This window comes from Ovis canadensis, chromosome 11 (genome assembly GCF_042477335.2).
Source record: "Ovis canadensis isolate MfBH-ARS-UI-01 breed Bighorn chromosome 11, ARS-UI_OviCan_v2, whole genome shotgun sequence".
In the NCBI taxonomy this organism is placed as follows: domain Eukaryota; kingdom Metazoa; phylum Chordata; class Mammalia; order Artiodactyla; family Bovidae; genus Ovis; species Ovis canadensis.
Window position 1 is genome coordinate 1,123,966 of NC_091255.1, and position 14,970 is coordinate 1,138,935.

Genomic DNA, 14,970 nt, shown 5'->3' on the forward strand with positions numbered 1-14,970 from the left:
CTTGAAGTACCTACCCGCATCTTCTTCATTTTTGACACTTCCCATGCATAACAAAAGACGAGGTTGTAAGGTTTCAAACATGGATCCAAGACCCATTATCCACATAAAAGGGATATAAATACTATGATCACATCATTTAAATCTCTTGCATCACCAAAATACCTCTCCACCACTTATCCAGTCGCCATTGATGGATCACATCTATCTCATACATTTTATAACTTAGCAATCAAATACGCACCAGGACTCTGGGTAATTATAGAGACAAGATTTATTTATACCATAAATATTTCAACAAATTCCACTTTCTACGATGAGTTCAATCTTCACAAAAGTAGGATGAACAGCACCTGTTTCCACTAGGATCCATAGAGCGTGAAAATCTTAATGATGACCACCAGAAAGGTCAGCACGGTTGATATCACAGATTTTTCAGTGTTCCAATACAAGTTCTACCCAAATCCATAAAGAAAGACATACGCATAGGAAACTACAAATTGAAAGCAAGTCTATTGAGATAAATATTGGACATCAATTGTATGAATCTTTAAGGCATAACTGCAGACATTCTTCAGACATTCTTCAAATTCATAGAATGACAACAAAGTATGGCTACGTACAATCCATTCGGTTTTATGAACCACTCATGAATAACCTCACAAGCCATTTGAAACCAGATGACAATTTCAAATAGCTTTGATCTACAAACAAGGCTGTGAGACAGAAAGTTAAAATCGAAATACATGAAGTAAATCCTCAATAGATATGAAAACATCCCATGGTAGTGAAGTCAATTAGCATTAGTTATTAGGGCTTTCATGCACAGACTCATCTCTGATCGATGTGATCCCAATTCATATTTGGCAAAAAATACGAAAGCTGATCTTAACAGTCATATTATTTTTCTTTGTACCCCTAAAAAGAAAAATGAACATGAAAAACTAAATTAAGCTTGGAGGCTCACATTTCCCAATCGGTATACAAAGCAACAGCATGTCAAACTTTCTAATTCACATATGCATTTAAATGAAATTGGATGAAATACCCCTAAATAAACACATACTTCTATGCCCAATGTTTCACAAGGCAGAAAACGCTCAATGAATGAAACTGAGAGGGTAACAGCCAGGAAGGCCAGGGGTCTCCAAAGGGAGGAAATGGGGTGCAAGTGTCAGACAGTTGTTATCTGTCACTTCCGAGGCAGGAGGAAACAAGCTGTTATCTTTTTTCCCCTTCTTGATACAAATTTAAACAGAGATTTTCTCTTACAATTCTGTGTTGCTATAATGACACCTGGTTCCGCCTGAACTTCACTTTTCTCATACTTTGAGCTGACCAAGGCATTTTTCTCATGGAAAGGTTTGCCTTAAGCTATGTGAATGTACTATGTATTTACCCTAGACTCTATCTTCAAGTAGGTTCTGCCTAAAGGCTCAGAACTGACTTGACAAACCAATATGCTTTACTCATACATGGCTCTCCTGATCTATGTGAATGAAGCTATCCATTTGCTCATATCAATCGTTTTATGGCCCAGGATGACTCACCTGGTGCCACGGTCATCTCCATATATCTTGTGGGTGAGGGGTCTGCTGCCATTCCTTTCTCTAATGAGTAGACTGCTAGTAGCTAGATAACATCCAGCCAAAGATGAGTAGGGGGGCACTCTTTCTGCCCCCTTCTGATGTCTATGTCAGAAGCTTTCTCTCTTTTATACTTTAATAAAACGTTGGGACACAAAAGCTCTGACTGATCAACCCTCATCACTGGCCCCGGGTTGAATTCTTCCTCTAAGGAGCCCAAGAATTCAAGCATCTTTCATGGTTAGACAACAACCTTTCCAAACAATGGTCTTTTCAAAAAAAAAAAATGATGATAAGTGATGAGTATGCATATGTCTACGAATGAAATGGGACCTATATGTCAAACCACATAAAAATATATCTTCCCTCAACATACATATAACACAACCAGGCCTTCACATGCATCGATTCTCCAACTATCAAGTCATACAAATATGGATGTAAAATATCACAATACATTCCAAAGTTTAAAAGTGATGGATATTGACTTTCGCCCGCTGGTGCTTCTTTTTATGTCATCTCCATTATATTAGCTATGACAACGAATCATGTGCTGTGCGAAGTCACTTACATTGTGTCCAACTCCTTGGGATCATATGGACTAGGCCCCACCAGGCTCCTCTCTCCATGAGATTCTCTAGGCAAAGATACTGGAGGGGGTTGCCATGCTCTCCCTCAGGAGATCTTCCTGCCCCAGGGATGGAATCCATACCTCCCATGTCTCCTGCATGGGTATGTTCTGCATGTTCTTTACCACTAGAACCACCTGGGAAGCCCCAAGACACATGAACATCAGTGGATTTGGGGATCCACGGGGCATATACAGAACCATTCCTCCAACAAAACTGAAGAATGACTTTAAAATCTCAAACAAAACATGAGTATATGTGTTCACAAACTTCATGGAGCAAGGGTTTCTTCGATCTGAAAACTGGCATCGATGAAGGACTGTGTGAAGAATACTTCAAAGTCTATTTGGCAAACACAGCCTACGTTGGCTATATTTAGTCCTCAGTTGAATGGAATGTCATGAGTACTGGTCATTTCAAATAAGTAGCCTATGACGCTGTTTACACTTATTGGGACGCGTGGTATACCACATTCACACATTTCAGTAGCATTGGTGCAAAAACGATACATTTCTCAGGGGAAGCTTCTACATGGACTCCTGGGATCAGAGCTCTAACTCATACACACATACTTTTCCTTTTAAAATGATCCTGCATGATAAGCAAACAAAACACTGGATGAACACCTAGACGGTGAGCTCTGTACTAAATGATTTTAAAGCCAGTAGATGGAATGAGCTGATGAGGAAGACTACAAACGAGTCATCTTCTTCAACTTGGTCAAACCGCTCATAGTCATACAAGTGAATGAAAAGTTGAGCCTGTTGTCATTAAATCTGTTTAAAAGAAATAGAATAATAAAACAAATTAGTAACTCTTATTTTCTTAATAAACATTGTATTATTTCTGCACAGCTTTGTTACTGGCATGAATAGAATATCTACAATAATAACTTGTCACAGTGAAATGGATTCACATTCGATATCGATTCACATCTATAATTGATGCCATAGCTGTTTGATACTATTGCTTGAATGAATGCAACTTATGTGACTTCACAAACTACAAACACGACTAACATAATAGGTATTAAAAAACCTTGAGTGACATGAGCGTGAAGACTTAGTAGAGTTGCTCTCAAGAATAATGATACTATTATTCGCTCTAGCCATAGTACTGGAATCTGTACATTAACACCCCTGCAAAACAAAAGGAAAGGATAGAATAATAATAAAGGAACTTCATAACTATATTCCTACTGTAAACATTCAACACTATGTTTTCTTTTAAACTGACTTTCATATTTGGTCTACTGTAACCTCTTCTGTGTTCATTTTATGCTAAACTTATTGCTAACAGTAAAATTACCATACGAGCTCTAATTAATTTTTTTTTTTACTTGCAAAGCTACTGATAGAACCAAAGGCCAATATCTACATCAAACAGGAGAAACGGAATGGAAACTGTAAACAATTTTATGGAAGAACATTTCCGTGCTCCTATTCAGTCAAATGGGCATTCAAAAGGATGTGATTTTTCTGAAAGTTTATTTCAGAAACTTGGAATTGGATGACTGCAAACAATAAAACTAACAATATATTGATACATAATATTAATAATATACAGTGGGTCATTCTTTTTTTATTCTGCCACAGCTAACAGACAGAAAGTCAGTTGTCATAACTACTACTAACATAAGACCCTCACCGATAAGTGAAGATATATAGGAAAATCCATAATAGCTCTAAAAACCATCAAAGATAAAATGGTAATTAAAAAATACACTGACAGTTTAGCTGGTATAAGAAACAGGATGATTATGAAAGCAAAGCCAACAATCATGGATAGGCCATGGAAGCCCGTGGCTGTCACCAGTGTTGACTTATATCCTTCATCTGAGGTTGTTAAAAGCGCTTGGTAAAATCCAGAGGTTTGCAGCAGTGGTAACCTCCTGAACAGACTGAAATAAAAAGGGTTTCCAGAATATCCTGATGATTTCCATCTACTAGGCTGTGATGAGCTCAAGCAATGCATACTCCAGAGGACAGAAGACAGACAGGTTGGGAACACGTCTACTGCACTTACGGAGAAAGGGAATGTTGCTGCTCAGCCTAGTACAAGTGTAGAAGCAACACCTTGGTGATTCGACCTTTAAAGACTCGATACATATGAGAACGACTGGTATGAATAAACCTTCAGAAGTGCTTTCTCAGACCTCCTCCCATCATAAGCACAAGCATAATGAAAACACTGAGTTTTCATGGTCTCACCCAAAATAAGACTCACTTATGGCTTTGCTTTGAGAATAGTTGAACTACTCATTGTTCAAGAGAAATGATCCTTTCTTCTCTGAAGATTTGTGAATCATTCACAGGGTGTGGTGAATAAACTACTTAAGGGTCTAATACATAAAAATGCAATAGGCTAAGCACAGAGATGTTTTTCTCCCTTTCTCAAAGGATGGAATGGAACATTTTGTATTTGCACTGATTTTATGTCTTGACTTCATGTACAATTATATACTGATTTTTTTAGTTGACATACAATAGGACTAAAAATATTGATATAATACTGATAACTCATGTTGGTATGTGTGGTTGTCACATAGGATTCACAGGAGATTTAAATTCACAGTTGTCAACGTAAAGGATGAATGCTATTTAGCTTCTTCGTGAATCTAGACCACGAATGAAGAGTTTTCCTCAACATATTTCACTGAGAGAAATACAAGGATGATAGGCATAATACTATGCTTCGACTCATGGATATCTAAGCATTGCTCACAATACAGATCTGATTTTCAACATCAGGGTTCTTTCAGTGTCCTTGAACAGCATTTGTTTTTCTGTATACAGAAGAAAAAACTCATGAGTATCAAACTGGTTCACATAAAACATGTGTATGAATTGTTATCTTCCTGAACCAGGGATCAAACCCACATCACTTCCCCCTCCTGCACTGGTAGGCAGATTTTTTATTTATCAACTGTGCCACCTAGGAATCGACATACATTTCAAGGACCACTGCCATCAGCTTCTACTGTTCATGACCAAAGTAGGAGAAACAACATTGGAAGAAGTACTCATAAGGGTACTCATAGGAAGTACTCATAAGTCAAGGAACTGTTATACTGGGTACTCTCGTTGTTACTGGGACAAGTCAGTTCCTCCGATGATGATGGGTATAACTGAAAAATTATTACAAATGCATGGGCTGCGATGTCTACGTGATAAATGTGTTCCTCTTATACTATTGCTTCAGGGATGCCTACTTCAGCATGAAGGAATGCACTTCAAGGGATGCCCGCTATTCCAGCTCAAGCAACAGATAGTGAAGTGCAGATCATTGTCCTTTGTTGAAAATAATCAGCACTTTGTCAACATAGGGAACATGCCAGAGGAACCCTTGGGATGGAACTCTAAAAACAGGTTGGGCCCTCTTTTTGCCAAGCCCTGCGATAAAATACAAATCAGAAAAAGAAAAATAGCATCGGTTTTGTCAGGACTTCCTCATCTTTTCTTTCTTGGTAGCAGGAAGCAGACATTGAGGCCAGAGGACTGCAGGATTTCATTGTGAACTAACGTTGGGTGGGGTGGAAGCTCATCACTCTAGTAAGAATGTGGTTCAAAAAAATGGAATTTCATTCACTTCATGGACATAGAGTTCTATAATCCTTCATTAAGGAATTCAATAAGCTATATTTCCTTACACCTTCACAATCTCTTGGTTTACGAGAACATCAATTGCTAGTCCAGCACTTATACAATGAGTGTTACAGGTAGTATGAATGTATAAATGATGATGAGCAATGACAGGAAGTTTATTTAATCTCTGTTTGAATTCTTGATTTTTTATATAATTTTTTATAATATCCTTACAGATGTGAATATTTTACTGACATGTATAAATACACGTTGAGTAGTGCTATGATAACTCATAGTGTTGGCACAATAAATATCATGGTTACTATGTGCTTTTCATATATTCCTTTTGAGATTCTCTTCCATTATACATTATCATAAGATATTTAATAGTTTCCTAAACTGTACAGTAGGTCCTTGTGGCTTCTTTTATATATAGTAATGTACTTGTTAATAATTCAAACAAAAACTGGTACACAAATACTCATAGTGACATTCACAATAGCTCAAAGGTAGAACTCATTCAAGTGTCCGTTGGTGGGAGACTGAATATGCAACACAAGGTATATTCAGAAGCTTGAACGGTATTCCACCATACGAAAAAGTACATTAAATGGTGCTGCCACTCTGCAAGACATTACAGAAATGGCTCCAAAACAAACACATGGAATAAATACATAGTTCGATTCCAATTCAAGCTATGTACCCAAAAGGATTGGGAAAGGGGGCTGAAAAAATGGATACTTCTTCCGTCATACTCACAACAGCATGATTCACACTGGCAAACAAACAGAAGTGATCTAAGTGTCCATGGCAGCCAATTCCATAAACAAACTGTGGTATACACACAATGGAATCTGATTCGGCCCTTCAAAGTCAGTAATTCTGACAATGCGACAATGTGGACAAACCTTATGGTCATTAGATCATGTGAAATAAACCAGACCAAGAAAAGACAAACGTTCTGTGATTCCACTCATATGAGATATCCAAACAAGTCAAATCTGTCAGAAATAGCAGAGAGTGATTCCGACCGATCGAAAAGAGTTCATGTTTCATGGACCTCAGTTTCCCTTGGAAAAACTGACTTCCCGTGATATCTCCAAAACCAATTAGACAAATAATTGGAAGCTATATCCAGTCAAATGAATGTAGACATAATGTTATATACAGTGTACACCAAACTCACTCAAACTTCTTAACAGACAAAAGGCAAAACTGTATCTATGGTACCTCAGCTTAGCTTAAAACTGTATCTACAGTACCTCACTTCTGCTTATAAAATTTAACAACAACACACTAAAGTCTATCCAAAAAAGGATATAAAACATATATAACATTAACTTTAAAGAATTAGACATTTAAACTGTGAAAAACCTTATTCACAAAACTTAAACACAAGCCACAGGAAAATATATTTATAAAATACATATCTGATAAAGGATTGTACTCCAAATATACCAAAAAATCTAGAACAATCTCATAAAAAATGTATACACCTAAACACCTGTCCTACAAAAATATAAAGATAGTAAATAAGCCTATCAAAAAGACTCAAAATCACATATCATTAGGAAATTACAAACTAAAATAACAGTGAGGTAGCACTGCACACCTATTAGATCCAGTAAACTCAAAAAAAAAAAACGGGGGTAGGGCACAACTTCTCCGGTGGCTCAGTGGTAAAGAATCTGCCTGACAATGCAAGACACTCTAGTTTGATCCCTTACCCCAGAAGATCCCACATGCCACAGAGAAACATAGCTGGATTTTTCCACAGCTAAACAAAGCTCACCTGTGACCTGAATACTATATGGCTAGCACTTACTAAACAGCTTTGAAAACGTCCAGACAAAAAGTATCACATGATTATATACAACAGCTCTACTTGTAATAACTAAAAACTTTCAAATATCAGGATGTCTTCAGTAGATGACAGTGTAAACAAATGGGGATACATCCAAAGTGAAGGGGAGCAAATGCTACCACAAAATATACCACCTCAGCATGATAATTAGTGGGACCCAATTAACTTTTTTTTTTAGAGGACACATGATCATCTCTGAAACCCAAGTTCAAGACAGCTCTTCTGTGAGTCACATTTACCAGAGAAATCTCATTTCAAAGGAATCCTCTCTATATGCCAGATAGAAGGATGAGACACAGTCTTTTGAAACTCTTTTTTCTTTTCTATCGATAGGGAAAGCTAAGCCGTAAATCTGCACAACAACCATACCCTTCCTTTCCTTTGGTTGTATCTGTAAAATATTTGTTTCTTTTTTAATTTGGCTGCGCCAGGTCAACCTTCATTGAGGTAAGCCAGATATTTAGCTACAACATGCAAATTCTCCTTGGTGGCATGGGAGATCTAGCTCTTGGATCAGGGAATGAACCTGGGCCTCCTTCTTTGGGAGTGTCCAGTCTCAGCCACTGGACCACCAGAAAGTGCCTGTTTTGTTTTCAGATGAAGATGGAATCTAAGGTGATATCTTGGGCCATTTCAGTCACTGACTCAGTTTCCTGAGTTTCTCCAAAGCACGCACAAGGTGCACATTATTAAACTGGTTTGCAAAACAAGAAAAGGTTGTCTGCTACAACACTGTATGCTTACAAATATCTAAATGGTAAATGGCATATTATTTATTTTTAATTACTATGGGGGGGGGGGGAGAAAGAATGCAGGATTCATACATGTTACCACATGAATAAATATTAAAACCATCTTCAGTGAAAAAGAAATCCACATCGAAAAGGCCACCCAGAACCCTTATTCACCATGTCTGCTTTCAATCCATCAAGTTTGTCCAAATAACTGAAAATCTCAGTAACACTCTAAATAAAGAAAAAAGGATGAAGATGGAAACAAAAGATATATTCATACACTTGAACAATTGCTAAAAGTGGAAGTGGGGCAGTGGATTACATTATAATGTAGGTACCATATGATTTCCTGATTTTGGAGATTATGTGCTGGTTCTGCAGAAGGTACCCATTTTGGATAAAACACATAGAGTATTTTAGATGATGTGGCAAATGCTAGCACTTGTTCCCATTGCTAGGCATTTTCTGTACATTTTAAATGACTGGAAAGTATACTAGGTTTCAAAACAACCATGTCAATACCACAAAAGAAATTTAGCGCAGACAGGCAGGAAACTTTCTGATACAGGCCAAGACTTACCCAGATGAAGTTCAAGGGAAGCTGGGATGCTCACTGCCCGTGAAGGAGTCCACGTGGAATGAAGAAGTAGTGTGGGAAGTCTATTAGTAACCACCATGTCTTGGGTCCTCTGGATGACCTACTGCAGGAGAAACAGATCTTACAGATAAAATGTTCCCCATCACTTCACAAAAAGTTGTTAGACTACATTCAGTAAAGCTGAATCATTTTGGATTAATTTACAATCATAAAATACTACCCTTTACAGTCCAAAAATCACTTGCATTTCTATACACTAATAACAATCAGGAAAAAAATATTAAGAAAATTCCACTTAAATAAAACATCTAGCAACAAACTTAATCAAGAACATAAAAAACCAGTAGTCAGAAAACTAGAAGGCACTGATAAAGAAACCAAAGAAAATACAAACACACAGAAAATTATTCCACGCTCATGCACTGGAACAATGAGGAATTAAAAGGTCCATTCCAACCAAAGTCATCAACAAATACACGGACTGCAATCACAAAATAATATTCAATGGCATTTTTCACAGAAATAGAAATATTCCTAATATTAGGCTGCTACTGTTGAACAGGACCTTAAACGGCCAAAAAGACTCTGAGAAAGAGGAACACAGCTGGAGGCATCTTCCTATCCCTCTTCAAACTACATCACGGAGCTGTAGTGACCACCACAGTGAGGAACTGGCAGGAACACAGACACATGGACTCCAGGAGAGAATAGAGAGCCCAGAAACGAACCCACCTGTACATGGTCAGTTCCTGAAAATCAAACCAGGAACGAGCGAAGAGGAAAGGACAGTCTTCTCAAGAAACAGTGACAGGAAAATGGCCACCTACACGGAAGAACATCAGTGTTCATCCTCTACATCATCTAACGCAAATCTAACTGAAAACCCACCGCTTTGCACACGGAGCTCTTTCCCCCTGAGTCCTCTGAGATGGACCTCCAGTCAGCCCTCAGCTGGACACAGGAAACGTCTACTCCATCCTCATTTTTCGCTCTTGCAGCGCCTCCCTGCTGGTGGGCACTGAGGCAACCCTGCTCCTCTCAGCCTGGATGCAGCCCTGTTATCCAGAAGCCTGAGCCCTGATGGTCCTGAGGAGACAAAGCTCCCGCCAGCTGCTCACGGAGCAGAGTCTAAAGGCAAAGCGTCCTGCGCCCGCGGGTCAGAGGGGCCTTTGGCGCCCCCTGCGGGCCACAAGAGAAGAGCGGGCAGCCCGGTGCTCACAGACCTCAGAGGGCTCACCCAGAAGCAGCTCTGCTGTGAGCACTCAGACTGGAAGCCCAAACTGAAATGGAGCAGAATAGCTCCATGACCCTCCGCAAAACATGGCTAAGGAACAATCAGAGCCTGCATGGAATGCAGCCATAAAAAGGAACACATTTGAGTTTGTTCTAATAAAGGGGAGGGAAGTCAGTCAAAGAGAGAAAAACATGGAATCTAGAAGGATGGTACTGACGAGTCTGTTCACAGAGCAGCAATGGAGGTGCAGACATAGAGAACAGACTTACAGACGAGGGTGGGGAACAAGAGGGAGAGGGTGAGATGAATGGAGAGAGCAGCATGGATGCAGGTACACCTACATTTGTAAATAGACAACCAATGGGAATTTGCTGTATGATTCAGGGAACTCAAACTGGGGCTCAGTAGTAACCTGGAGAGGTGGGAATGCGTGCGAGGTGGGAGGGAGATTCAAGAGCAAGAGGACATAGGTACACCTATGGTTAATTCATGTGGATGTATGACAAATCAAACCAGTATTGTAAAGCAATGATCAATCAACTAAAAGAAATAACTTTAAAAAAATATGAACATAAACACAAACTTTGCAACAAGGTAACTCCATTTAAAAAACTATAGAATTTTAGAAAACTGCAAAAGTTCTACATGACCGTTGGTCTGGTGATCAGGTCTAACATACACAAAACAAGCCAACTTACCAAATTATGAATATAAATTATTTAAAACATTGCCTTTTATCATTTCATACATTTACCCTGTGGAGGACCTTACTCGAGAGAACCAAAAACAAACTGTTAAATGAACCACGGACCACCCACCCTGGCCAGGCAACAGAGAAAAGAAAACACTTGCAGGAATCATCTTACAACAGGAGGTCCTGGGAAGGAACAAGGAACGAACAAGCTACCACCAACCAGAATTCTGGAGAGGTCAGGAGATGGGAGGCTCCAGTTCAGAGGTCCTACCAACCTCCCAGGATCCACTTCGCTGGAATCCATCTCAGCTGAGTGATGCGTGTGCCCCCAAGAAGGATCCCAATTCAGAATGCCTGGCAAGAGACAAACCAGAAATGAGCCCGATGACCATAAAACCTGAGACTGTGAGCCACGTGACAGAGTGGTTCTCTCCGTTTCCCTCACCCTCCTGCCCTCCACCCTGGCAGCCCTTCCCAATAAAGCCTCTCGCTTGGACAGCACTCCTCTCCTCAGACAACTCATTGCCCAGTGTCAGACAAGAACTCACTCTCAAGCCCTGAAAGGGATCCCCCTTCCTTCATCAAAAGCAATATCCAGGAGAAAATATCTTCAAAACGCTATCTTGCAGAGAAGGAAATCAGAGAAGGCAATGGCAGCCCACTCCAGTACCATTGCCTGGAGAATCCCACGGACAGAGGAGCCTGGTAGGCTGCAACCCCGGGGTCACTAAGAGACGGACACGACTTCACTGAGTGGCTTCACTTTCACTTTTCACTTTCATGCACTGGAGAAGGACATGGCAACCCACTCCAGTGTTCTTGCCTGGAGAATCCCAGGGACAGAGGAGCCTGGTAGGCTGCTGTCTATGGGGTCGCGCAGAGTCAGGCACGACTGAAGCGACGCAGCAGCAGCAGCAGCAGCAGCAGCAGCAGCAGCAGCAGCAGCAGCAGCAGAGAAGGAAATGGCACCACCTGCAGTACTCTGGTCTCAGAAATCCCAGGGACAGAGGAGCTTGGTGGGCTACAGTCCAAAAGCAGGGCATTTCTGATGGGAGGAAACAGTCCCAGGGAAGCTGAGCTGCTCACCAAAGGCCCCAGAGCTTTGGATAGCACACCAGAGCTGGGGCTGAGGATTCCCAGCTGCCATGCCTCTTGATCCTGGCCTCTTTCACTAGATACATGTGTGGAAAACTAGTCTAAAATATGCCCTGGTGGTTCCATAGTAAAGAATCCACCCCCCGGTGCTGGAGATGCATGTGCGATCCCTAGGATGGGAAGATCCCACATCCTATGGAGCCCGTGTGCCACAACAGCCGAGCGAGCCTGTGCTCTAGATCCTGGAAGCCACGATGCCGAGTTCACATGCTGCAGCCACTGAAGCCCGTGAGCCTGTGCCCCTCAACAAGAGGAGACACTGCAGTGAGAAGCCTGCAAACCACTAGTTATGGCCCATGCTCACCAAAACTAGAGAAAAGCCCACACACAAAGAGGCAACACAGCCAACAATCAATAAAACTGTTTTCCTAAAACAATGCATATCTGACAAAGAAACTGTATTCGAATTGTCCAAGAACACTAGAGCAAACAAGCCCATTCATAATTGGTAGCGACTGAAATAGACACCTGGCCACTGAGGGTATACTGATAGTAAACTATCATACAAAAACATACTCAAGATACTGGTGCAATGCATGCAGAGCCCCCTTTGAAAGACAATCTGACAGTTTTTTTTTCAGTAACCACGTGGGACAAGCACTGAATTCTGTGTATGACAAGCGGTGGAAGCCAGGTATCTTACCATTGGAATGCAAAGTTACAGATAAACAAAAGGAAACGTTACAATGTCCATGTCGTGGTGGATCAGGTTGGAGACATCACAAATTACCTTTAACTGAATATGTTCAAAGGTGAGCTGGAATACATGGATATATATATATATATCCATGTATTGTCAGCTGAGCATATTGAGCTCCTACATGTATGTTTTAAATATCATTCTCTAATAAAAGGGAACAGGAAACATCTCCAATGGCCCGGTGGTAAAGAATCTGCCTACCGATGCAGGGAACACGGGTTCAATTCCTGTGTAGGAGATTCCACACGCCCAGGGGCAACGAAGCCCTTGAACAGCTCTTGAAGTTTGCATGCTCCAGAGCCCAAGTTCTGCAAACAGAGAAAGCACTGCAATGAGAAGCCATGGCACAGCAACTAGAGGGTAGCCTCTGCTCACTACAACTAGACAAACGAGCAATAAAGACCCAGCACAGTCAAAAATAATGTAATGTTTAAAAAAAGGACAGTTCTTTGAAGAAATGACTGAGACTAGGGGTGAGACTGTAAATATATGAGACAGGGTCATCTTAAATTATGAGAAATTAAAGAAACTAAAGACAACTATCAAGCTGTCCAAACTGATACAAATGAATGATGACACAGTGTTATCTGTATACACCAGCAAATAACAATCTGAAAAGGAATTTAAACAAACGATTCCCTTTCAGTCATGTCAACATTAATAAAAGACTTTGCTATGGACAGAATGAGGATAACAAGACTGGCACACTGGAAATGATACATGATTGCTGAAAAATACCCTAAAGACATGGACAGATATGCCATAGCGATGAAAAGGCTTCAGTTGGCAATACCATGGAATGCATCTTCAATCTGAAATGAAGATTCAATATGAATTTCAAAAGGCTGAAAGGTGGTTGCTAAACCACAAAAGATGCCAGCATTCTTGGACTCCAGAGGAGAATTCAATCCAGGGCAAGTGACGAAGCTTGATGGCTCAGAGGTTTTCTGTTAAAAAGTTTTATTAAAATATAAAAGAGATCGAGAGAGCTGCTGACGTAGACAGTAAAAGGGGGAAGAGTACCCCCTGCTAGTCTTTAGCCAGATGTTATAGAGCCACTAGCAGTCTGCTAATGAAAGAAAGACAATGTGTCAGAGAATGGCACCAGGCCCCTCACCCACAGCATGCATTGAGATAACATTGGCAGCAGATGAGTCATCCCAGGCCATAAAATGATGGACATGAATCTTGAAGAAAGGCAGATTTCCAAGCAAATATATAGTTTCATTCACATAGATTAAGAGAACAAGGTATGAGTAAAACATACTGGTTTGTCAAGTTTTTTCTGAGCCTTTAGGGGAAACTGACCTGAAGACAGAGCCTTGGGTAAATACATAGTACATTAGCATACCTTAAGACAAACATTTCCATAAGAAAAATGCATTGCTTAGTTCAAGGTTTGAGGAAAGTTAAATTCAGGTGGAGCCAGGAGTGGTCATGGCAACACAGAAATTTCTGAGAAACCTTTTAAATTTGTATCAAGATGGAGAAAAAAAAATGCAGCACTCTTTTGTCTCCTCCGGCCTCTTAAGAGAGAGAAAAAAACGTCTGACACTTGCAGTCTATTTTCTCTGTCTGGAGACCCCTGGCCTTCCTGCCTGTTATCCTCTCCAGGCCTGTAGGAAGCAATACACTAGGCTGCTTGGGAAAACCGCGCGGGTCTGAGCTTTATGCAAAGGGGTAAAGCAGTAAAACCCTTGGCCCCAAAGGCGAGGCTTTTCTGCGACCGCCATTTTAGTCGGCTCCGAGACTGCAAACAAAGAGGGCAGAATACATGGTTCCCTGCTCCGCCCAGTCCGAGTTCCCTTACCTGTGGCCCACAGCCCTGCGCTCTGCTCGCTGGATGCCAATCGACGGGGACCCAGGAGCCCACGAAACGAGCATTCCCAGCTGCAATGGCGAGCCCTGAGAGCCCTGGCCCCCGACGCGCCGCCATGTTCATCCCGCCCCAGACCCGCTCACGTGAGCCGCGCTCCTGACCAGCCGCCCAGGCTCGCCCCGCCCCCGACGCGCTCACGGTGCGCCCCACCCCCACGCCCCCTTCCAGGACAGGCCCGCGGGACCGCGACTGCCTCCAGGTGAAACACAAGGACAAGCAAATCCACCCCACCGAGACAATCCAAGCTTTTTCTCAGCTGATCTGTCTATGATTTAGGGATAAAACTATGACTATAGAAAGCAAAGATGACCTAGGA

The 14,970-nt window shown here is 41.1% G+C and overlaps 1 long non-coding RNA gene across 1 annotated transcript; it reads right to left on the reverse strand.

Moving 5' to 3' along the window:
* Positions 1 to 249: 249 nt before the first annotated feature.
* On the reverse strand, positions 250 to 14,756 carry LOC138447112 (uncharacterized). Its single transcript, XR_011259672.1, has 6 exons — positions 14,586 to 14,756; positions 12,977 to 13,083; positions 11,141 to 11,274; positions 8,975 to 9,095; positions 2,155 to 2,988; positions 250 to 915 (listed from the first exon to the last, which is right to left on the reverse strand). It is a non-coding gene; the product is annotated as an uncharacterized lncRNA (long non-coding RNA).
* Between the last annotated feature and the right edge of the window lie 214 nt (positions 14,757 to 14,970).